Source organism: Heterocephalus glaber, unplaced genomic scaffold, assembly GCF_053883595.1.
Source record: "Heterocephalus glaber isolate CG9 unplaced genomic scaffold, H.glaber_assembly_v1.0 deba00000621, whole genome shotgun sequence".
Lineage (NCBI taxonomy): Eukaryota > Metazoa > Chordata > Mammalia > Rodentia > Bathyergidae > Heterocephalus > Heterocephalus glaber.
This window is the reverse complement of record NW_028258153.1, coordinates 14,383,816-14,408,325: the sequence shown is the minus strand read 5'-3', so window position 1 is coordinate 14,408,325 and position 24,510 is coordinate 14,383,816. Positions and strand designations below refer to the sequence as shown.

General features: G+C 38.8%; 1 pseudogene; it reads left to right on the top strand.

Moving 5' to 3' along the window:
- The first annotated feature begins 6,463 nt into the window (after nt 1-6,463).
- LOC101722205 (protein phosphatase Slingshot homolog 1 pseudogene) lies at nt 6,464-19,989 on the top strand (annotated as a pseudogene).
- Nucleotides 19,990-24,510: the final 4,521 nt, after the last annotated feature.

Sequence of the window (24,510 nt, the reverse complement as noted above, 5' to 3'; positions counted from 1 at the left end):
TGAACTTATATCCCTTCACTGGCTTAGTAAATGTGAATAACACCTTTTATATTCTGTATATGAAACATGAGGGTATCAGTATAATATGCTTCCTTATCCTTCTCTTCCCATTTATATTTTCTGTCATTTAAAATTCATTTTGTTTCCCTAAATCTCATATTCATATCTATTTTTATGTTTTTAGCATTATCGTCGCCTTTTTGTTGTCTTTTTGATGGATTTCGGTTTTGTGAATCTTTCTCATTTCTTGTGCACTACATAAGATTATCTTTCATCACCCTCTGTTGTCTTGCTATATATTTTCTGAGTTCTTGTATTTCTTTGAACTTTCTGATTAATTTACTTGGTTACTTTGAATTCATACCAGTGTACTTGCCCAAGATTTTCATCTGCTTGGTGACAATATATTCCTTTAGCTATTGCTTTTGGTTTACCAGTCGTTTTCTTGTTTCTTTCTTCTTCAATTCTTTTAAAGTAATACTATGGTGTATCCTCTTTTTGTTATATATAATACAATCTTGATTGAAAGGAATAACCACATCTGAGTCAGCTATTTGTACCAAGTTTACATGAACCGGTTCTTGGGCAGTAGTATAACTGGCAGAGATTTATTTGCATGTGAGTTGCCTAGTGTTTATTTGTCTTCTTCTCTATACAAACCACTGGACAGATTTAATTCAGTCTCCTCTTAGTCTCACCCACAGACTATTTTCTGTAAAAATGATCTTTCTGTTCTCTGGCTATGGTAGAGAAATTTCAGTCTCCAGTTCCCTTACCCACTTTCTGTTGTTTTATACAATGAATATTGGTCAGAACCCCAATAAAAGCAGGTGGTTACTTTAAATGGAGTAGTTGAAGACAATTTAATGAAAAATGAGGATATAGACAAGCATAAAGGTTTCTGCTAAGAGATGATGAAATAGCAGAAGACTAACAATAGGGAAACGGGCTCTCCAAGTTGAGAGGGGAGAGAGAGACAGAGAGAGAGAGAGAGATCTCCCAACAGGATCTGTATCCTTTGGTAAAGGACTGACAACCTATAACTCAATAGGGAACAAATATTTCAACCATATTTTCTTCCTCCACTACTATTTCCTGGGTGATCCCCATTACACAAAGCTAGTTTGAAACTATGTGCAGAAACACTTGGGTAATACAGTTCCTAGAGGTCGACTGACAGTGGACCAGGCAGGCTGTAAGGAGTGTAGAGTGTATCTGCAGGAGGAAACAGACAATAATCAAGCTTATAAGAAACTTTGGTTTTGAATTTAAGGGCTTCTCTTCTATTTTAAATGAGTGAGATGTTAGACAAAACATGGACAACTTTTAGATACATACCAATGGTTTTCTTTTCTTTGTATATTCTTGCATTCTTACTTTGCCTGCATTGAATGTGACAACTTTATCCATGTTTTATTTTATGGATGTCTATGAATTTTACTCAAGGTAAATTTGAAATGTTTGTTTCTTGTTGTTGTATTGGATGATTGTTAATAGGATAAGGGGGAAGAGATGACATCACTCTGAAATATGACAATGATTTGCAAAAGTATGGGGCTGGACATGAAGATGACTTTTGGGAAGCTACTACAATATTCTAGATGTAGATGATGACAACTTAGATTTGGGCGGTGATTATAGAAATGCTAGGAAGTGCATGGATTCCAAAAATACGTGAAATATTTAATTGGGGCATGTTGACTGGTTGAACATGATGGATGAAGTAGAAATAGGCTTAGGGAATTCCCATATACCTGGCCTACTCAACTCTGTTGATGGTGATTTCATTCACTGAGGAAGTTGTTTCACAATAAGGAACTTATCTTCACCACCTTACTTTCTTGACTTCTCATTCCTCATATTTAAGATCCTAAAGAACAACTTAAAGAAACATAGACAACCTTAAAACTATACTTACTTATAGAAGTAAGTCTGTAAGATTAAACCTTACCAGTAGAACATGCCTAAAATCTTTGTATGTTTTCTTCCCAGATCATAAATTAGTATAGTAATGCCTCGGTTCACAAACGCTTCTGTTTGCAAACAATTTGGTTCCCAAACAAAAGCATTTGGCAAAATTTTGCTTCCATTTGCAAACTCAGTATTGGGTGACAAACAGGGCCACGGCCGTCTTCCCCCAAGTCATAAAACAAATTAAGTTAATAGACCCAAGAACCATTCTATATGGAATCTTTCTTTATGTCCTTCCACTTTATAATCTAAATGTCTTTTTCTTCCCCATTTAGCAGTACAAAGGCAAGAGGATGTAGCATAAGAGAATATTGAGGCTTTTGGATGTGCAGCGTTTAGAAAGGACTGGTGCCGCTATGTGGGAAGAGGAGATATGTTCTCTATTCAGTTGGAGAATGATCTTTTTGGTCACTTTCAAGAGTACAAGTGTGATATCCCACAGGAGAGATTAAAACATTATTATTTAACCCATTCTGGAGTCTGAATTGAGAAATTTATTTGGAATTTGGGAGCTCTGTTCCTGTGTGTGTGTTCAATAATATGTGGAAAAGAGTAGGCCATAGCCCATACTACATAAACTTCCCTCCTCCCTGAACAGTAGATACTCCATTTTATTAGAGTACAAAAGTTAATTGTGCAATAAAAGTGTTTCTTATCCCTAACTGTCCTACGTTCTTTGTATAAGTTTATGTATATACACTCAGATTATACATTTGGGGAGGGGCAGGATTGATATATTGAGTTTTAGGCACCTGTGAGATGTCCAAGTGCAGACAATCTGAGTCTCAAAAGGGAGGCCTGAGTTGGAAATGTATTTACTGTCATATGTAAAGTAGTGGAAGCTCTAGGAGTGCATGAGATGGGCTAGGAGCAAAGCTCAGACTGAGAAGAGGAGCACTGTGGAACCAGGGATTTGCACTGTCACTCTCCCCACCTCCAGCTACCTGCATGAAAAAGTGGGTAGACCCAATAGAAAGCAGAGACAAGGAAGGTAGAAAACTATTTACAAAAGTTGTAGAGAGGAAGAAGGGAAGCTTAGGAGAATGGGTTCAATGATTGTTTTGCTTTCCTTTTGAAGGGGATGATTAAAGTATGTTTAACACTAAAGGAAAAAATTGGGGAAGAGATTTAGCATAGAGATGGGAGGAGAATCTTTAGCCAGAGTCAAGACAAGGTGGCAGCTAAGGGGTCCAACTAGCCATTTGTAGGAGGAAAAATACTTCCTCCATTTTCAAAGTAGGGACAGAGGCATCTCTGAGTGCCTGTGAGACCATGTATGCTTATTTTCTGATTAGAGTTGTAGAAGTTTCCTTATAACAATTCTAGTTTATCTGCAAATTAGAGCATCATTCTCTGAAACCTCAGAGGTGAGAGGAGGACCAGAGTTTGAAAAGAATAAAGACTTGAAATGCTTGTTTGTGGAGAGTTGGAAACCAAGCTTGCAATCCTGCGGGTCTTGATGGGTTGAAAGAAAATAAATATTCCAAACTATGTTTTCTTTTCTCCAAAACTTTGAAATTATCTGAAAAAGAAAGATTAAAAATGTGACCTTCACATCTCTGGTTGGCATAGAGAAAGTTTCTGTGTTGTCCTTCTCCAGTGTACTTAACACCTGGCCATAGGAAAGTTTGCATGATCTCTTCAGAACATCTCAACTCCCTTCATGGCTCAGTTGAAGAGATTTTTCTGATAGACTCTCCATCTAAGGTGAGTCTACTCTCTTAAATATAATACCCTTTGCAAAATAATTGAAATAAGAAATGGATATCTGCTTTTCATGAGTATGCAGTTGTTTGCCTCAATTCTCTATGTCATATTCAGTATAAAGTGACTTTTAAATAGTAAAACATGCCTAGCTTTGTGCTAGACATAATAGATTGAAAATATAGTATGCAGCTTTCCCATCAGAGAAATTTATGATGTTGTAAAATTAGTTTTGACTCTATTTTTTTAATATTTACACCAAAACTTTCAAAATATGTCAACTTTCAGCATTCTGATCTCATCTATAAATCTGGGTTTAGACTACAATAAGTCATTTTTAATGTATTATGCTTTATATTTTATTGTCTATGACAAATTAAACTTGGAAATTTCAGGGCTTTCTCGTATTCTGCTAACATTTCTTTCTAAAAGAGTAAAAATCTATCTTCATGTTCCATGAGCCAATAAAAATTAAAGAACATAAGTAAAGAAGTTAATATATAGAGAATTTATGCTTAATTATTAGAAGCTGTTTTTCTTTTCTAAAAATGTGTCTTTTTTTTCTTATTTGTACCAGAATTTGAGCTACTTTACCTTTCCCTACCTCAGTGCTGAAGAATGTCAGAAAGGTTAGCATGCATTTCAAATTAGATTCTCCTGAGATGGTGGAGGGAAAGCCACACTGAAGGGTACTGAAAAGTAAACAGGCAAAGGAAAGCTGAGATAGTTCTTTCCAGGAGGTAAGAATGTTAGCTCCTTTTTTTTTTATTCCTAAGTACTGGTATACATAGAAAATTTTACTGTGCATATCCAAACCTAAAATATAGAGAATTAAAGTAAACCTGTCATTTTCAGCCACTGTAGGTGACCCTTTCAGAATTACTAAGAACTAGGAATCTATAAATCTGTTTTTGTGCAAGACTTGTCTTTGTAAAAAGCATGTATGGGTAGCTTTCAGTTAAGACTAAAATATTTTGACAAAAACTTCAACTAGAACCGTTGTGACTAAATTAAAGTCCATATACTGAAATATACAGCCCCAATCATATATTTCAGCTGTCAAAATCTCGGGCAGGGTGGATTAGTGAAAAAAAGAAAGCATGAAAGAACAAGCAAAAAGCTATCAGCCAGGGAGAAGGGATGGTTATAAATACAAATGTTATCTGTAGATTCAAATGTTTTCATTAAACATGCCAAGAAAGGATAATTCAGAACTTTGGTAAGAGGATTTAGCAAGTCCAAATAAACCTGAAAAAGACAGACCATGTAAACAACAGTGAGAAGAAGGGGAAGGAATCTCTGATAATTTTTATCTAAGGTCTTGCAATCTTATTGAATTGGAATGCAATTCTAATTTGAAGATATTAGGAAACCTGAGATCAGATTTGTTTTTCTTATTGCTATTCAGCTGTAAGGGTAAGTCATGTATTATTTAAATAAAGAATAATAAATCCATTTGAAAGTGCTAGATCAAACTCATACAGAAATGTATTATTCTCCCAGAACTTCACAGACTCCCAAAGCAAGTAGAAGACCCCAGAGGTTGGACAGTTCATTTTTCTGCACTTAGAGCACTTCTGAAAGACAACTTTGTTTCTTCTTATTGATTTGCCAGAGAGGCAGTTGCTATATTGACCCAATTTCCACCATTAAATTTTGTTTTAAGGATTTCTCCTCTATAACCTTCAACATTTCATTTATTTAGCTATTAGCAAACATCTATTGTATGCCAGATACTTGACTAATGACTGAGGGGACCAAAGTAGATAAGAAAGCCCCTTTCACTGGGGGAAATATAGAGTGTTATGTGAATGAACTAAGTACTCTGGCAATTCAGAGAAAGGTATCTAAATCAGGTGGAGGAGGGGTAGGAAAGAGTATTTGAATGGGATATTGAAGGTGTAATAAAAATTATCTAGGAGGAAAAGCAAAAGCAGATCATTTCAGCAAGAGGAAATGACTCATGAAAAGATGTGCGATATCAAACCTGTCATGGGTGCCACAAGTACCATATGTAGTCGGTAAATGCTGTTTCTAATAGGTGGATCGTAAGAAGTGAAGTTAGAGCAATACTTTCCAAAATATCTTTTGAAGAGTATCAGTCTTTCCAGAAGCACTCAAAAAAATGTTTTCTCAGTTGATTTTGGTAAACAAAGTAAATTCTATTCCTCTTCTGGAGATTCATAAATATATCATCATATTCACATGGTAAGAAATCCTATAATATTAAACTTTAACATGAAATATATGGTACTAAAGAATTTCCTATTTTAGTAGAACATTTTCAGCACATAGAAAGAGTGCTGCACAGTGCTTTGGGAAACATGAAGTTAGCATGGATGAAAAGGCCACAAACTTTGGACTGTGTCCATAGCATACTGAGAGCACTTTGATGTTTTTAAAGCTGGGAAAGAATATGATCAGATTTCCTTTCTAGAATTTTCTCTGGCAACTTTGGAGATTTCCAGCTTTGCAAGTGTTGGAGGGTACATTAGAAAGGAGTGCAATGGAGGCTGAAAGATTAGACTCTCATGTGGCATTTCAGAGTGTGATGCAGGCTGCCACTTAGTTGCAGCAGTGGGATGGAGAAGAGGAAAATAAAAAGATGAATGCTGATGAAATAGGTAAAATCTAATGGGTTTCCTAAAAGGATGAGGGCTCCAGAGGCTCTTCAAAGGGTTGTGGGAGGGCCAGTATGGGTGAGAACACTGGAGGAGTAAAGGTTGGGGTGGTAAGGGGAAAGCACTCGGATGAAGAAGGAATATGGTAGGGTCTTAAAATTGGAGTAATGGCTGAATATGATGGAGCTGAAGGTAGTGACTGGTACTTTAGTGAGACAATGTTGAGGCATCACCCAAGGCAATGTGATGTTTCAAGTCTATGGTCTGGTCAGGTTTTTTCTATTGAAAACATAAAAAATGTTGCATGCTATATCTTCTCCCCAAGTGGCATGGCCACCTACACTATCAGTTGGGTTCCTTTATACCTTCTTCCTTCACTGAGGGTCTACAGGAAGTCATGACTACACAGCAGATTTCTTTGGGGGACATTTGAGAGCTCTAAAGAATTTTTGCTTGGCTCCCACATCTGTCCTCCTCTCCTGATTTTTCTAGCACTTCCTCCTTATAGCATAGTCCTTTATTATCTCAGCAACCCCCTTCAACTCTGTATATCATGTGCTTACTTCAACTCAGGATTAAAGATGACAATTTTGCTTTTTACTCTGACTGTCCTTTGATACTACAGTTTTGTAGTGTGGTCATACCCTGTGGACAAATAACTGCTACGTTGAATACACCAGTAGGGTTGACCAGCAGCCCTCCTTTTCCTGGGACTGGAGTTTCTGGGATAGAAGACATTCTGTGTGAACACTAGGAAAGTCCAGGGCAAACTGGGACAGTTGGCAACTTAAATTGCTCTCTTTGTGTTATTCATCATTATCTTCCAGCACCAGTAATTAATTGAAGACCTATGATTTAGTAGATATTTATACACATAACATTATTTTATCTTGATAGTGGATAATCCTCTACTCATTTTACGTGTGAGAACTTTAAAATTCCAGAGATTGTCATCTGTCTAGAGCCATATATCCGGTAGGTGGCAGAATCATGATTCGAACCCAGATTCGAACCCTGATTTCAAACATGTGTTATTTCCAGAATGCAACAATGCCTCTGTAGCCTCCCATCACTTACCTGCTGGGCCAATGCATTAGTGCTGAGCTTTGGGAGCTGTCAGTGACAGGCTCCCAGGGAATGGGAAATGTTAATAGAGTCTAGCACTTTGTAAACTCTCAGTAATAGCTACTACCCTTCTCTCTCCAGGGCCCTTTCCCCCAGGGAAGCTTGTTATCTACAAGGAACATGAATTTGTGAGAAAAACAAAATTCCTAATGATCAGCATGAGTTAGAAATCAGGCGTTTATAATAACTTTTATCTTCGTGCACGTGTCCTAAAACATACTGCTTTAATAACCCTAAACCTTTGTGTACTCTTTAAATAACAGCTTTTATAACTGAAATTAAGATGCTATAAGGATAAAAGGCAGGGCTTCTTTGTGTATTTTCTTACAGGTGTTTTAACAAAGGAATTGGTGCCTTATGCATTTTCTACGGACTATCTCATTACAATAGTTAACTTGTGACACCTTCTACTGTAGAACAGCATAACTCTTCAATCATTCTAAATCCTCTTAGTAGTTTAGATTTATAATGCAGTGTGGAATTCTCTTAATAGAATATTACTATCAGATTAGTTACTCATGTGGCCTCTATTATTTTAGTATAATAAACAAATGTAGCTCGTAATTGTAAATTGTAGTGTGATTAATGAATGTGTCACCCTGGCACAGCAGTAACATATTTTCTTTCTGTTTAATAAAATTTAAAGAGAGAATGAAGAAGGAATTATATGACACCTAATAGAGATGAAAGTGATAACAGAGGGCCAGTCTCTGCTGTCCTTTGCTGTATCTGAGCAGTTTCCTTGACATGAACGATTCACGTAGCAGGATGGCAATGGACTGAAATGAACACAGAGTCACAAGAAAATCTCTCTCTCTTTTTTTTTAAAAAAGCAAAAATAAATAAATAAATAACCTTGGTGGACAAGCAACCAATGCTTTGTGTACTATTTTCTTAAAGCTCTTGCTCAAATCATCACTTTTTTGATTTCCTGTTGTGTGAAGTACGGGCAACTTTGCAATTGGTAGAGTAGCTAATTTTAGCAGTTTGAATTTTTAAAAATAATATCCATGCCAGTGATGGTGAACCTATGGCACATGTGGCACACCTGGGTGTTTGGGTCACTGAAATCTCTAAAAGGTTTTCCACCACTGATCTATACTATAGTTGTTAGAATATTCACTAAGGAAAATAACAACTTAATGCAGAAAGCCATAATTGGTTATAAAAATACTTTAAGAAATATTTCCACGAATAATTAAAAGGCCAACATTTTATAAAACCAAGTCAGAACAGAAATGACCTTTGCTACTAGAAATTGAACTAGGTTGTAGTTTTCATTTTGGAAGGAAATTAAAATATTATTATTTCTACTGCTAAGTCCAGTGAAAGTTTTGGGTAGTCAATGTGAACATCCATTGGATGAAGATCTTAGCACCCATATGATGGTCATTGCTTAAAAGAGATTCAAATCACTCACTTGGCAAAATAATTATTACATCGTATCTTCTTTTTTGGCTTTAAAAATCTTTTTAGAAAAGTTCAGTTTACAACTATCCAACTAATATTTAAGTACCTTGGTGGCAAAGAGATTTTATCTATCCTGTATTACCCATAAGTACCAGCATAATAACTCACATCTTTTCAGCATTTTTAGATATTTATTGATTGCTTAATCTATGACTTTGGAATAGCCATGTAAAGAACATGGAAACATTGCTTCTGAGACATGAAAAATAAATTAATGTGACATATCTCACAGTTAAGAGATTAATCAACTATACTTCATATTTAATGGAAGGAATAATATCCTCCTAATTAGCAGAATTTAATGTTCCGTCCTTACCATCAGATTGTTGCTGCCCTCAGTCAGGGGAGGGTCTCACTACTGAGTTGTGTGTGATTGGCTAAGCACAGGCATCTTACTGATGACCACTGCTCAAAAAGGATTTGCATGTTTGCCACTGTCAACAAGCACTATTCCTGTTTAAAATCTTTAAATCATTCTCACAATATTATGAAAATTTAGGGAATACTTGCCCTTTAAAATACATAAGGGAAAGGGAAGAAGGGAAAAGAAAAAATATGAGAAAAGGAGAAATGGAAACAAAATCTCTGTAAATAGGGAAGGGTGGAGGGGGTGAAGGGAGGCCAGGGAAATGGGGAAAAAAGAACTAAGATACATCATGTAAAGGTACAAGATCCCAGCGATGAATGTAACTACATTTTATACCTAAAATGTACCAATAAACTTAATGAAAAAATACATTGCAAAATTTTTTGATGTGACTACCATATGGAAAAATAACTGTTGAGAGAAAGGACTCAGGAGATGTAAAAAGAAAGGACAATGATATTGTGATATCAGGCTCTGGGTAACCTTAACCACATGTATGATGTAAGGAAAGGTAAAGTGTAGAAGTTTCTCTTTTCTTCTACATGCATGGTAGGATATAGAAGTTCTAAATGCATATAGGTTACAATGCTAAACTAAATTTCCCACTAATCTGGACTCTGGGAAAGATTGTCTTGGGCTGTGATAGAGAAGTTAGACTCCAGGACCTTTTGATATTGAGGACTGCTAAGAATAAAATTTCAGTAGAAAATTTTTTACCAAATTCATCATGTGTGTTAACAGCAAAAAGTCTTCAGTTGCTCTGGTGTAAAAGTGTGCCCCACAAATTCATGTATTAGAAACTTAATCCTCAGTGTCTTATGTTAATGGTATTAATGATAGTGAAGGTAGAGTCTTTGAAAGGTAATCAGGATTAGATGAAGCCATGATGGTGCAGCTGCAGGATAGTATCAGTGGCTTTATAAGAAAAGGATTCACACAGTATGCTTGCTCTGTTTTGTCATGTAATTCCCTCCACCATGTCACGCTGCTGCAGGAAGGCTTTTACAAAAAACAAAGAGAAGCCAGTATCTTGTTCTTGGACTTTTCAGACTCCAGAATTATAAGAAATACATAGATTTCTTTTCTGTATAAACTACCTCGTCTCAGGTTTTTAGCTATAGCAACAGAAAATAGATTAAGACATGAGTCTTTTTTTTTCTTTAAAATAATCACTTAGAGATGGACCTAAAGATGCACTTCATTCATAGTCACTTGGAGATGGTCTTCATTTCTTAAAGAAAACTTTTCCTTAAAGAATTGTTTCAGTGGTGAAGATTATTTATATTCACTTCTTTAATAAAGCTACTTTTCAGTATCAAAAGATGAAGTCTAATTTATTTTCTTAAAATAAATGACTAAACTCTGCCTTCTTAGAAAGCACAGATGTGGTGCTGTGATCCAAAATTGCAGGTCCAGTGTTTTTGAGTGGTGAATAAGCCTAATTTTAAAGGTTGGCTCTTTCAAAGTAAAAACAGAGCACTGAAGCATGTTGTATGTCTGAATGAAATCACTAATGATGAATTAAGCAAACCATTGATTTGGGAACAGAGGAAACAATGTAGGTTCTATTTATTTAGCATCAAAATCTTTTGAGGAAAACTGCATATTACTGAGCAATCTTGAACCTTTAAGTTCTTAGATGTGTATTCATTTATAGCAATATATACTTTGGATTTGAAAAAAAATCTGTGATGGAGCCATGTAATTAAATTTGTCCCTTCTCCCCACCACATAACTAAAGAAGTGCTCTAAAATTTCTCAGGCAAACATAAACTTTAATAAATGCATTAGTTCAGTTAAGAAGTAATAGCTGCATTATAGTTTTTATTTTAAAAAGTTTTATTGAGATATTAGTTACTTATCTATTTCCCCCATTTAAAGCATTCAGTTCAATAATTTTAGTATATTCACAGAATTTGGCAAATATCAGCACAGTTTTAGAATATTTATTTTCATGATCCCCCCAAAAAACCCCTGTAATTATCAGCCATCACTTTTTATTTCCTCCCATCACCCCAGCTTTATAGAACCAGTTATTTACTTCTGTTTGGGGAGACAATATGTGGTCTTTTGTGACTCGCTACTTTTACTTAGCAGTTTTTTAAGGTTCATTCATGTTCAAGCATGTATTTGTACTCCATTTCTCTATATTGCTGAATAGTATTCCATTGTATGTATATAATGCTTTTTATTTATCCATTCTCCAGCTGATGGCATTGGGGTTACTTCCAATTCTTGATTATTAATAAGGCTATGAAGATTTGTGTACAAGCTTTTGTGTGCAGATTTGTTTTCCTTTGGATGGAAATAAATATCTAGGAGTAGCATTGCTAGTTACATGGCAACTCTATGTTTAACCTTTGGAGGAACTGCCAGCGCTTTTCAAAGCAGCTGTACCGCTTCATATTCCTACTATTCCTAGTCCAACTCTGAATGCTGGTACTCATCCTCTCCAGGGGTCACTGTGGTTGTTGCCGGTAGTATGCATTTGTTTGTAGGTTTAGCTGCTTGGTTGAATATTTCCAGTGATTGTATGTGTGCTGCCACAGAGGACACAGCTGTCAGTTTTGCAGTCACCCTGCTCTAACAATGATTTCACCAGAGCTCTCTTAGATTGTTTTCCCCCTGATCTCTGACAAATTCTCTGCCTTTGGGAGTATCACCCCCTAGTGCCAATCTTCCACTAATTGCTGGCCAGTCCATCTATTGTTTTCAACAGAGTCCTGGGGCACATTCTTCTTCCTAGTCTGATCCAATTAAACTTCAGTCTTTTTGCAGGGGTGCTTGTTAAAGCTAGCCTTTGAGGTTTGTTCTCAGCTAAAAAGGGATCTTCCTTAGTTGTCTTTTCCCTCTAGTTCTGTTAAAATTCTATCTAATTTATGGTTTAGTTTTTGCTTTCTTGGAGCTACCATCCCCCTTTTATTGCTTACCAACAAAATCTCTGCAGCATTGCTGCAAACCTGGATAGTGATCCACTTCATGAGAAATAACATCCCTTCTCCCCAGGTAATGTACTAACCTCCAGTCCTTTTGGCTTGCCCCTTTGGACATGAAGACTTTGTCCTATTTACAAGTGAGCTGAAACATGGAAAATGGGGAAACAATTTCTTTTTAGATAAACCATTTGCATGGCTGCTGGGTAGAGCCAGGGAGTCTGGGAATGCTTGGCCACATTTGCAGAAAAGAGCTTCCATGACACAGAGCTCCAGAAGATGTACCGGGGGCTTTCTCCATCTACTGATTGAGAGCTGGGGTAAAAGAGGTTCCTGTGTTATTAGCTACATTTGTCCGCACATGGTTGGTCACGCTGAACTGGGAGAAGAACAGCTAATGGCTCAAAACACCACCTATTCTTACCATTCTCCTTAGAATTAAATAAATTTTCTTAAACATTTCTCCATTTGCTGCATTGTCTGGGACAACATCCAGAGACTTTAAGTGCTTTTCTTTCCCTCTAAAATCTTCATCAGATATGGTCTTTTATTGTTGATAGTGTCCACTGAGCTCTTCCTATTGTCATTTTCAATATCTCCAGCTAGTTCTCTCCAGAAGAAAGTGCAGTCTGTTTATATGTCATTTTGGTTAAGACAAAAATAAATTCTACAAACTGCAAAAGAATAAGAGCAGAGCGTATACACAAAATCAAAAATCTGTTTTATGTCATATGTTTTGCAACAGATACCTGGTTGCAAGAAGATAGTGGATTATTACTGCAGTGTTGAGGGAAAATAAAAAAGTAAAAAAGCTATTTATGAACTCAGGTTCCATGGGACAGGATTACACCGCAGCATGGTAGGGGATCCACTCAGGAAATCTCAGTCTGCAGTCTAGGCTTTAGCTAAGCTACATTCTCACCAGTGCCTTGATTGAGCAAGGTCCTGCTTCTCAGCTCCCTCCCTCCTGCGGCTGCAGAATCCAACCCATGGAAACTGTAGGACTGAGGTTCCTAGTTTATTGCTTGCTGGTGGCTGGGCTATGCTCTCAGCTACAAGCATCCTTCCACAGTTTCTTGCTATGATATGAGAGCCTCCATAATGGCTCCCTTACATCATGGCAGCTGACTTTAAGGCCTGCAGAAGCGTTTCTCTATCCAGTTTTCTGAGTCTTATATAATGTAACACAGTAATAAGCGTGACATAGTTTCACCTTTGCTAAGTAAGCTACTGAAGGTTATGATATCCCATCACTTTTGCCATTATCTGTTGTCTAGAAACAAATACAACTTCCATCTGCACTCAAGGGGAGCTTATACAGAATATGATTTAATGACATTATACAAAGTTTTTATTTAATTTCAGAATACTCAGTGATGTACTGGCTGAATAACCAGCTCAGGTAGAAGAGCTGGCTAAACATTTTTCTCCCACACTTTCCTGATGCAGAATCTATTCTTTCAGGGCAGCACCCCAATCTTTATGCATTTGCTCTGTAGTCTCTGATGGGAATCACAACATCAAATTACAACATACATTATTTATTTTCCATTTCCATTTTACATACTATGGTTTCTTCCTCCAAGGAGCTGGGTACATCCTTAAAAACTTTTAGTTTGAAACTCAATCTTCACAAAAGTAAAAGCGGAACTTTCAGAGAAGAAAGGTGAGAAGAAACAGGAAGAGGAAGATGTTAGAGCATAAATACCTATCTGAGCTAAAGGAAGAGAATAGGCACAGGAAGGCAATGAAAAGGCAGATTTGTACCTTTGCTCCAGTTCAGTTGCAAATCAAAGATGGGGTAAAATCAGCTTATTTGCTTACTCAGACACCTATTTTTTTAAATCTCTAGCTAATATATTAATGAGAATTTAAAGAAAAAAGTTTAAAAGCTGCACAGAATAATCAAGGGTAAGGCATTACTAAAGATTAACAGAATGAGTTTCATTCCACAGTCAGCTGTGACTTGGACTGAATATTATTAAGGCAGTCAGTAACTAATCAACTTGATGCTAAATGTTTCTCTTTACTGATTTTTAAAAATTGTCCTATGTGTCTTTCTATATGGTTCTAGTACTCAGTGTATTGCAAATGTATGGCAGCACAGAAGGTGCTGGTGGCATTGATTTCCAGAAGCTGATTGATGATGGTCTTTCTGAGCAAGCAGCAGTTACCAATAAAATTGACTCTAATGGGTACTCCGGGTGTTGTTATTACACAGCTGCAGACAATAAGCCAAGAGAAGAACAGCAGATGTACATCTTGAGATCAAGATAAGAGAGAGTGCTTGGAGCTGTAGTCTAGTAGAAATTGCAAAGTATTTATAGTACTTATTCTATTTGTAGCATTAGTTGAATTGGCAAGAATATGGAATTAAGGGTGCCATGGATCAAAAGCTTAAAATAATATTGAGCAGTGGCTGAACTCCCTGCCAGTCATCTAATTTGTCTGTGACAGTCACCAACCTAGGAGCAACTTACAAATTGGAAAATCAGCTTGTATCTGTCATCTGCTTAATCCTCTTGTTAAACTTTTTTTCTTTGTTTCTAGCATGAATTCCCAACCCCTTACCTGATTTACCAGGACTCTCATTATTTTGTCCTTGCCAATTTTTCCAGCTTTTTTTTTTTAGAAACTCCACTTTGCTTGCATTTCATTATTTTCATTCAAAGTATCTGACATTTTCTAGTTTCAAGTTTTTTGTATGTATAGATCTCTCCACTACTAATATTTTTCCTTTCCCTTTCTCTTAATGACCTTACTCATGGTTCATGTCTCAGGTGAAATGTCCCTTCCTGGAGGAGTTTTTTCCTCATCCTCACAGTAAAATTAGTTTCCCTATTACACACTCTTAGAAATCCTTATACAATGGATGCTCAAGTTACAACTGGCCTGCATATGAACAATTTGGATTAATTAGGTTAATGGAAGATTCATCTGCCTCTCCTTATCTATAGCAAGTACCCAGGTAAACATCTGGATCTCAACTGTATTGACTTAGTTACAGCCAATCCTTGGGAATCCATCAAGTTCGGAAATCAAGTGTCCACTTTACCTCCTATGGTCCATAGCACCCATAACATCAATCAAAGCATGTTTATTTCCACCTTTCCTGCTAGACTGAAAACTCTGTGAGGTGATGTACCCTCTGTGCACAGCCCCTACTTCAGTGCTGGGCACTTAGAAGCCTCCTCTGTATCTACTTCTTGGGCCAAGTGATCAAGAAAATTTTGAAGCAAAAACAGCCAGTCTCTAGTTGAATGTGGAATATGACTAAGGGCAAGTGACTTAATTTCATTGAATTTTATTTCCTTCCATATGAAAAGGAATGATGCCTTCCTTGCCCAATTTTCTGAGAATTGAATTAAATGAGGCCATGCACATGAATCTGCAGGAGCAACATAAAAACCATAGTCAATAAAGCACAGATAATTTGGATTTGGCTTTTTCGTGATATTGAACTCATTACCTTTCTTTGTGTTTCTCCTCTACATGACAGAACTGTATGCATCCCAGTGTACTGAGAAACATAACTTATTTTCAAAATATAAATGACTAATTTAATTCCTTTTTGATGATTTCACTTGTGTCTGTGTCTCTATTCTTTCTGGGTCATCAGCCTTTATGTTGGGTAGTTGGGGGAGGGTTCATAAAAACTAAGGATCTACATTCATAAGTGGATAGTCCTGTACATGGTGAGCACTTCATGAAATCTGCTGTATTATCCTTATGATGTCTTCGAGTTCTAGAGAATTTCTTTGTCAATAAAATGTTTATTCTCTGTCTTTCTCCCCCTGTCTTTCTAAGACTAATCATCTATCAGAATAAAATCAAAGAAAAAACAAGAATCTCTGTGAAATTAGCTTTTAATGGAGATTCTTAGATTGTTGCAGGAATTATAAATATGTAGTAGTATAAGTTTACCTCCTGGATTTCATTGAAATTCCACTTTTTGTTGATTTATTAGTTTTACTTAGGTAATGTTACTATTAATAACAACAGCAAGAGCCAAGATTTTCTTAGCCATGGATTGCACTAAACACTTCCTGTAAATGAATTTTTGAAACAACATTTTGGGATAGAAACTTTTAATATCCTCATTTGAGTAACAACGGACAAAGACGGAGAAAAACTTAGCCAAGGCCACACATATAATGTGGCTGCCACTCAGCATGACAGTGGAAAGCCATTTCTCAGCTTGTAGTGAGAGCAAGAGTTACCTAGGAAGCATTATTTTCTAAATGCAGTTCCCCTGGACCTATTACTAGAGATTTTGATTTAGTAGCTGGCATTGGGTCTTAGAAATCTGTGTTTTTAACTCATAATTCTAAGGCAGGTGTTTCACAGGTCATGTTGAGAAACAAGGATCTGCATATCCTTAAAGAAAATTTCAATCCTTTCTTTAGTTCTTCTACAAGGTAAAATGTAGAACTGAAACCCCAAAGTGATTTTCTAGGTATAAAAATAATTTCCATGTACAAATACATTTTTATCTTGATGCAATGAAAACAATTAATTAACCAGATTAACTATTCACTTCATTCACAATAAAGAATTCCATAATAAATGATGATGATAGGTATGTAGGCTGGTAAGAAAAGCTTTTTTCCTCCAATTCAAGGAGTCACTTCTCTTACTCATGGTACGTTGTGATTTTGGTTCCATAGAACAACTTGACCCTCTGCTTTGTGTTTGGTTCATTCCACATAGCTCTTCATGTCTTCTCAGGTTCAGGGCAAGAAAGAACTTGCAAAGAAAGACTGATAAAATATGTGCGGTTAATTCAGGCAAAGGAAATCTGAGGCTTCCTATAAAATAAGTCCGCTTTCTGAATTATTCAAACAATTCCCTTTGTTCCACTCTGAGAAAATAGGATGAGTCTGGAATGACTGCTTTGTGGTTGATGGTAATACACCTCAGCACACTGTTTCTTTTTTTAGCTTCTCTTTTTTGGTATTTCTTACTAAAAATTACATCTCTAGTCAGAAATATAATACCTGTCCTGTCTTCAGGCTTTCTTTTGCTAGGTTTTACTCCTGAGGCCAATCAAACAGGATAATCAGCCTGCCCAGACTGACTCAATTAAGTTTAATTAGTTGTTTTTTTGTTGTTTTTTCCTATCCAGGTAGATTTCATGGTTTTTATTAAACAAGGAACCAGCCACCACAGTGCAGCTCCTGGAGGCCCTAGGCCCAGCCAGGCAGAGGCTCTAGCTCCAGGCCATAGCTGTGTCCTATACACTGTGCCAAAGCCATGGCTCTGGCGACCCTGCAGCATTTAGCTATGCCCAGCACCACCTCGTTCTGGCCCAGCAACAGTGAATTGGAGGCTGGCAGCGACAATGATTGAAAGTTAAACCTCAGCTTAAGCAAGAACGTTTTCATGGTGAAAGAAGCAGCCCTCTTCCTACAACAGGGAATCAGCTTCAGAGCTAGTGGAGTCTCCAGCATTCCCACAAGCAAGAAGGTGACTTGCCCCAACATCTGCAAGTAGTGACCAACCTTCTGCGTTGTGAAGACAGAATCAAGCTGGCCATGTACTTAGCTTTTGGGAAGATCGTGTCTGCTACATGATAGGGCTATACATCAATGGGCACCAGGTCACTGAAGAGAGTATCTTGCTAGGAGTTGACTTCTTAAGAAATGAAATTAAAATCTGCACCGTTAGGATGGTTCTCTGACTGTGGAGTGACAAGATCTACTTCCATGGAAATGGTGGGTTCAGCATGAGCACAGCAGGAAGGATGCACATAATGAAGCCCATATCTGTCCAGGTTATATGGTCTGCCCTGAGGTGCTTCACAAGGCTTGCAATGTGGTGAGCAAAAGCAAAGCTACTTTGGAGGTGGCATGGCACACATCTGGGCCACCTACTAGGAGAGCTGCACTGGCTCAGAGCTAGCTGCATCAGTGAGGAGAATGCCATGTGAGACCTGAAGTCCACACAGCCCATCTGGCCAGCCTGGTTTGTTATAACCCAAAAGAAGGTGAAAGGAATGACAGTCTCATCAAAGCCAAACTCCAAAGCCTCATCATGAGCCAGAATCTTAAAAATAGGACCTGCAAAGAAATCAGTAATGAATTAGAAAAGCAGATGAACTGTGACTTGAAAGGTTTCAAGGAATTCATAGACAAGAAGACACTGTTTATCTTTGATTATCTTTATCTCTGTTCTGAATGGAATGCATAAAATCTGGAGGAGCTGTAGGGCTCGGGGGTTGACCACATTTTAAATGTCACTAGAGAAATAGATGGCTTCTTTCCTGGCTTCTTTGCATATCATAACATGAAAGTCTATGATGAAGGGACCAAAAACCTTCTTGCCCACTGGAACAAAGTATATAATTTTATAAACAAAGCAAAGAGGAACCATTCCAAGTGCCTGGTCCTTTGAAAGATGAGTGTCAGCCAATTAATGTGTGTGGTGATAGTCCACACAATGAAGGAATTTGGCTGGCCCTAGAAGAAGCCTATAACTACATGCAGCAAAAGCATAGCATCGGTGCAACCGAATGTAGGCATTATGAGGCAGAAGGTATTTTGCATCACAACAAGCTCTGGCACCAGCAAACAGAGAGCAGTCTCCAGCCATCTGTGCATGAGATTGCAGTGCTCAGCAGCTTCTTACCAGATAACCTGGACACCACCTTGGCCTGCAGCTGCTGTGTTTGGTTGATGCTGCCTAGCCCTGGCTCCTGGGAAGCAGGGTCCCAGGAGGGCTCAGTCTCCCAAGCTGTTTCCAGAGCTTCTAAGAGCCCCATGACAGTGGCAGCTTGGTCTATCTGGAGGACCTTGAGAGGGATGGTTTGTTGAAGGACACCACTGAGCCAATAGAGGTACACAAGTTGGCCAGCCATGCCCAGAAAGGTACTGGATTCTTTGAGAAGAATGTGGAGAAGAAACTAGAATTTCAGAGTCCTAAAGCCTACAACAGCTCCTCACTGCAAATGGAGGAGATGGAAAGGGAGGAGAGCCTGAGAGCAGGGAGGTGAGGGCAGCCCCAACCCAGCCTGTCAAAAGCCTTCTCAACTAGAACCTAAATAACAAAAGTAGCAAGAGGAGCTGCCCGGAAGGTTTTGAGCCTTCCTACAAATTCTATGCCAACTGCACATACCCCAGTGGGGCTCCTGAAGCCTTCAAGGAGGACTCCAATGCTCCCACCATCTGTACCCAGCCACCCTTCCTGTCCCACATCGCGTCTTTCCCTGTGGCCCACACAGTCAACAGGTCTGCAGCCCTGGAGAAGCCTGACTCCTGTTCAGTTGACAGAATTGCTACCATCAGCAGGTTCCACAAGGCCAGAGACCTCTCAGACTCCAGCTATCCTTCCAGAACCTTCCAGACAGACTCCAAAGCCTTGCCAAAGTCACTCCTTTGAGGAATTCACACTGACAAGAACTCTCCCAGCATGAAATTGGTGAAGAAAGAATCATCACCCCAAAAAGAGCCAAAGTTAATTAAGAATGGAGGTTTCTGTTCAGTAATGAATCTGAGAAACCATCAATCAAGGGTTACCTGATGCAGCACTAGGAGTCCATCATTCAGCTGCAGAAGGCAGGCCTGCCTGAAAGCACATTGAAGAGCTAGAGAGAATGAAGAGCCTGCCTATGAATGTGGTGTCCACCTTCAGGCTGATGCCACCAGCACACTGGAAGGCAGCCTCCGAGGAAAGCCAGGAGCCTGCACACCCCAGGAGTTGCCACCCCATCTCTGCTGCACCTCGAAAGGGATGCCAAGAAATCATAGGCTCTGCTGAAGAGCCTCCCTCCTGTCCTCTCCTGCCTGAACCTCACCAGTAACTTCTCAAAAGACTTCTTGAAGACCATCTGTTACACTCCCACTTCCTTCGCAGAGCAGCCACAGTGTCTGCAGGAATCCTAGGCTGGTGAAGCACTGGATGCAGGAAATGAAAACATGGCTCCAACTAGTGGGCCCTACCACCTCCTACTGGCTCAAATGCTCCCACTATCTTGCCGCATTGGGAAGGCTCGACTTCCTGACAGAAGACCTGTCCTGCCAGGCTGAGGGTGTCCATCTCTTGACTCCTAGGATGCCACAGACAGTGAAATCTTCCTTCTCCTTCTTCTTGTTCTTCCCTTTCTTCTTCTTCTTCTTCTTCTTCTTCTTCTTCTTCTTCTTCTTCTTCTTCTTCTTCTTCTTCTTCTTCTTCTTCTTCTTCTTCTTCTTCTTCTTCTTCCTTTTCCCCTTCAACTTTCTCTTCTTCCTTCTCCTTCTCCTCCTCCTCCTCCTCCCTCTACTTCTTCACAGAGCTGGGGAAAAGTATAAAAAGTTAAAAAATAAAGCAATAAAATAATGTGTGACAGAGACTGCATGACATATAAAGCCTTACATATTTACTAACAAGCAAATTCCTGTGCCTTGTAGACACCTCTGACCATAATTTCCCCTCCTCTTAATGCCAGGCCTTTCCAGTCCACTGAACCCACTTGCCTCTTTTGTGCAGGGTAGAGTAGTCATATTTCTGGGAAACACAGAAGTTTGTCCACAATTCCATCTTACCCTCATCTGCACTGACCCTTTAGTGCAGTAAAACCAGAAAGCCTTCAAGGGTGGGGCAAGTTAGGAAAGCAGATGAGTGAGTTGCCATCTTCTATTGGGCAGAACTGGGCCTCCCCAAACACAGCTGCTTAGAGAGCACCCAGGCAAGGTCTTCAGGGACAAGGCTAAGGTCTATTTAACCAGTGCAGAGAGTTTTGGCAAATACCCTCTCCAGGAACTTTTTCTGCCAACAAAAGCCTATTTTCATAAAAGACTACCAAGTACCAATTCTGTTTTGCTAAGTTAAATTTCACACAGATTGATTTTTGTGTTAAAATAATCCTTTAAATTTGGTGATAACAGGTGTATGCTGGTTTTTTAAAAAGTTTGCACAAGAGAGTATCGTATTTTTGAAATCTTTAATTTTGAAAGCAATACTTTTTCTTGTCCTGTTAAAGAGTGGGAGTGAAGAAGATTATAAGTATCAGTGGATCGCTAACACACTTACTCTTCTTATTTAGAAGCACTGCTAGTGTATTAACCAACATCCATGCAGACCAGGGCACTGGTCCCCATCGTCAAAGCAAATGAAGCATTTTTGATTTATTGATGGATTTACACTCTGGCCTGAAGGAAAGGATGAAGATTTTTCTTGGAGACCTAGACCTGCTGCCTATAAACATATGGCAAATGTAGAGTGTTACATTGACAAGGTAAAAGCATTCTGCCAGGCTGGGGGTACCTTGGCAATGACAGATTCATACAGGTAACTAGAAAAAAAGTTTGTTCCATAAGATATGGCACCACTTGGCTGGTGCTTTGTATGTAACCTAAGGTGACAAACATGAGTGGCAGGCGACGGAAGAAGTCAAAGGATGCACAGATCAATGCTGTGTAAGTCGTTGGTTTTGGCAACTGCCATTCTCATTGAATGCTATTGTAGAATTAAGGAAAATAGAACATTTTCTAATCTGCCTGATAGCTGTGTACCTGGCTGTTTTTCATCTTTCTACCGCCTTAATTCATAAGGCATGCAGAGTCAGACTGAAGTTTGCTGTGGCCTCATCTTGCATTGATACAGAATACCTGTTTTTTGGCCTGGTTTTGTTAAGCATAAGGGGGAAAATTGGTCACAAAGAAGAAGGAATGGGCTGCTGCCCTATGGCCAAAATCTCGACAGTGCCAATTTACATTTGTTTTTCTTAGAGCTATTTCAGGGACTTCTAGCAATGTCCCTGGTTGCATGAACTTCCTAAGAATGCAGTTTCTTTCTAACCCTGCCTTCTTCCTCCCTGTGCAGGAACCTCTGCCTTTGGAGCAGCTCACCGATTGGTACCAAGCCATCTCCAGCAGTGCCCCATTGCTCAGTAGCGTACATTACCCATCAGTGCACACAGAGAGCTGTGCTGTCCACATCCATTCTTCTCCACATGCCCTACCTACTCTCCCCAGAGGATGTCACAGGATGGGGCTGAGGTTGAACAGAATAGACCCTAGGGACACTCTGTACTTCTGCATTTTGTCTCAGGGCCCAAGGCTGTGAGTCCTCTGGTCTCCAGGATGTGTTTCTCCTAAACAGGAACAAATGATGCATCATTTAGTTAAGAGCATATTAAGCATCGCTTAAGGAACACGAGGGAAGGTAATGTTTTTCTGTTAGCTGGAAATTTTTTGTACTGGAATTTGTTTCACCTAATCCTGCTAGGTGGCTGGCCACATGCCAGGGCTCCCCTCAAACATAGAAACCAATGAGGGCAACCACTTCTTCTTTGGCAAGAGAGCTGGGTATATTGGAAATTTGGTGACATCTGGACAGCATGATGCAGGTTCACTTGTCCTGGTCCCATCCCTGGGATCTGGCTGGTGATAAAGGCCAAATGAAGGGCACTCACTGATTTACTCCTGTTTGCCGACGCTTATTTTGTTATTGTTCATTCTGCCATTAAATATGAGTCCATGCTGCATGCATATGTGTATATATATGTTTTAGTACACGCTATGTATATATCTTGAGTATATGTAATTTAGAATGCAAATCATCATGTGCATCATTTCTGTCATCTACACACCTGTGCTGTGTCCCTAAGCTTACAAAGAAATCCCCTACACCCATCTGGAATGATGTTGCCCAGTTCAACACCAAGTCCATCTGGATTCACATGACTGCCTTGCTCCTATTTTGTAGCTGGGCCACAGCCCTGCCCTTCAGCCCCTCTGTGAACCTGCATCTTTCTAGCCAGTCCACCTGGTCTCCACTACTCTCAACAGAGGACTTGCTGGATGAGAGATAGCTGCTCCCCTCTCCTTCCTACATGTAATTACTCTTTTATAATCTAATGCCGTAATAATAGTTTACAAATATTATGTATTTATGTGAAACTGTAAAATTCTCATTGTCAGTTACTGGGGACTTTGTCTGGTCCACAGTGATTGGTACTAGGACTTGAGTCTGTCCTTCAAGATTTTGCTATGTGGTTTGACCTTGTGTGTCCATGACTACTCCAAGGACCCTCTTTAGCCCTCCAGAATAGCACTAGTAGTTCCTGCAGGCCAGGCCACCATTGCCGGACACCACATCCCCTGGTAGCTAATGAAAGAATGCAATTCGGTTTGCCAGCCAGCTGGGGGGTGACACAGGCCCAGTGGCCCCCTCACCCATCCCCCATCACACAGTTGTACTTGTTCAATGGAGATTTATCACCACCTAGGCTATTCTAGCGTTTCCTTTCTGTTAGTGTCCTGAGCTCTTTTGCAACAACACAGAGGTACAGATCATCTCCCACCCCAATTAGGAACTCTGCCAGGCAAGTTACTCTTTAGTTTTTCAGAAGCTGCTGGTGAATTCCCTTATGTTGTGTTATAATGTCAATGATTTTTAAATTGTTTTCTTCTTGTTTTTTTATATTTAAAAGGCAGTATTTTTGTACTGTAAATTCACTGTAGAAGATACGTAATGTAATAATTTTTTCTTTTCTTGGTGTATATTATATAGTCAGTTTGTTTCTTGGGATAAAAATAAGCTTTTTCTTTATAGAAGAAAAACAATGAAGAACTGAATCTTTGGAATTAGTTGGCCTCTCAGGTGCTTTTTGTGGGTAATAAAACTCCAGGAAATCTTCCAATCTCCATAAGAAAGTCAAATGATGCTAGAAAACATTTGGCTCTGCTTCATATAGGCTCTTCTAAATGGAAAGCACTCCTCTGTTGGTCTGAACAAGTATCAGTCTTCTCTCTTATTCTTGGCCAGGATTAGATGACAGTGCTGAACCTTACAACTTGGCAGAGTCGATCTCCCTTCTCTTTAAATGGGGCCTTTTTCAACTTTTTGTATTCATTAGAAGTTAGTTGGAAGGGTTAAAATATAGCTCCAAACGGGGCTTCAAGGAAGTCATGAAGGATATAAGATGAAAGCAGAATTAAAGGAAGCCAAGAAGTGAATTATATACAGTAAAAAATTCCTAGAAGGAAACAAATGAAAATGATTGCCTTAATCTGTTTTCTCTTGCTAATAACACAGTACCACAGACTGGTAAGTTATAAAGAAAAAGGTTGATTTTGGTCCAAGGTTGAGGGGTCTCAGCTGGTGATGGGCTTGCTGGTAGAGTCCCCAGGAGACAGAGACAGTACATGGTGACAGACAGGGACACACATTGGTCTCGTTCTCTCTTTTGAAGGCATCAATAATTAATCTTGGAGGCCTCATCCTGATACCTTATCTACTCCCATGTGCCCTCCAAAAGCTCTGCCTCTAAATACCATAGTTGGATTAAGTTTTCACCCTCTTAATTCTTCCCAGTGGGGATTAAAGTCCAAGGTGAGTT